The following is a 1,430-nucleotide window of genomic DNA, read 5'->3' on the forward strand; positions in this document are numbered from 1 at the left end:
TCTTGAAGTACAATGCTGTCTGTGATAGGAAAATATTCATATGCCTATTAAATAGACCAGTTGATATCACTTTTATTCAAACTTACTCACCAAGCACTAAAGAGAGTGATAATGAAATTGAAGAATGCTAGCAGCTTCTTTAGTCTGAAACTAGTCAAACATGCAATCAAAATATTTTGAAAGTTATTGGCAATTGGAATGCAAAAGTTGGAAAAAAAGAGGAAGTATCAGTAGTTGGAAAGTATGGCCTTGGTGATAGTAATTATGCTGGAGCTCACATATAGAATTCTACAAGACCCATGACTTCTCCATTGCAAATACTTTTTGTAAGCAACATAAAAGACAATTATAGACATGGATCTCACCAAATGGAATACACAGAAATCAAATTGACTACATCTGTGGAAAGAGATGGTGGAAAGCTCCATATTGTCAGTCAAACAAGGCCAGGAGTAGACTGTGAAACAGACCATCAATTGTTCATATGCAAGTTCAAGCTGAAGGTAAAAAAAATTAAAACAAGTACAAAAGAGATAAAATTATGATCTTGATTATATCCCACCTAAATTTAGAGATCATCTGAAGAACAGACTTGATACATTAGGCACTAAAGGCCTAAGACCATCAGAGTTGTAGGATGACATCAAGAACATCATACTGGAAGAAAGCAAAAGGTCATTAAGAAGACAGAAAGAAGGAAAAGACCAAAATGGATGTTCAAAGAAACTCTGAAACTTGTTCTCCTGCATAGAGATGTTACAGCAAATTTAAGATGAAGGAGGTAAAATAGATGAATAGAAAACTCCATAGAGCAGTTTGATAAGAAAAAGTCAAATATTATAGCCAACTGTGCAAAGACCTGAATTTAGAAAACAAAAAGGGAAAAACCCACTCAGTATTTCTCAAACTGAGGGAACTGAAGATAAAATTCAAGCCTCAACTTGCAATATTAAAGGTTTCTATGGGCAGAATATTGAATGGTACAGAAAGCAACAAAATAAAATGGAATGAATACACAGAATCACTGTGTCAAAAAGAAATGGTCAATATTCAACCATTTCATGAGGTAACATATGAGCAAGAGCCAATAATACTGAAGAAAGAATTTCAAGGTGCATTGAAGATGTTAGCAAAAACTACCTGGGGTTAATGGAAAACAAATTGAAATCTTCCATCAAACTGATGCAGCACAGAGACTCTCACTCTTCTATGCCAATAAATTTAGTAGACAACTACCTGATCATAATGGAAGAGATACACATATGTGCCAATTCCAAAGAGAGATGACACAACAGAATGCATAAATCATCTTACAATATCATTAATATTTCATGTAAGTAAAATTTTTCTAAAGATAATACAAAAACAGCTCCAACCTTACTTTGAGAACTTCCAGAGGTTCATGCCAGATTCAGAAGAGGAGGTGGAAC

Source organism: Chrysochloris asiatica, unplaced genomic scaffold (genome assembly GCF_000296735.1).
Source record: "Chrysochloris asiatica unplaced genomic scaffold, ChrAsi1.0 scaffold00285, whole genome shotgun sequence".
Taxonomy (NCBI): Eukaryota; Metazoa; Chordata; class Mammalia; order Afrosoricida; family Chrysochloridae; genus Chrysochloris; species Chrysochloris asiatica.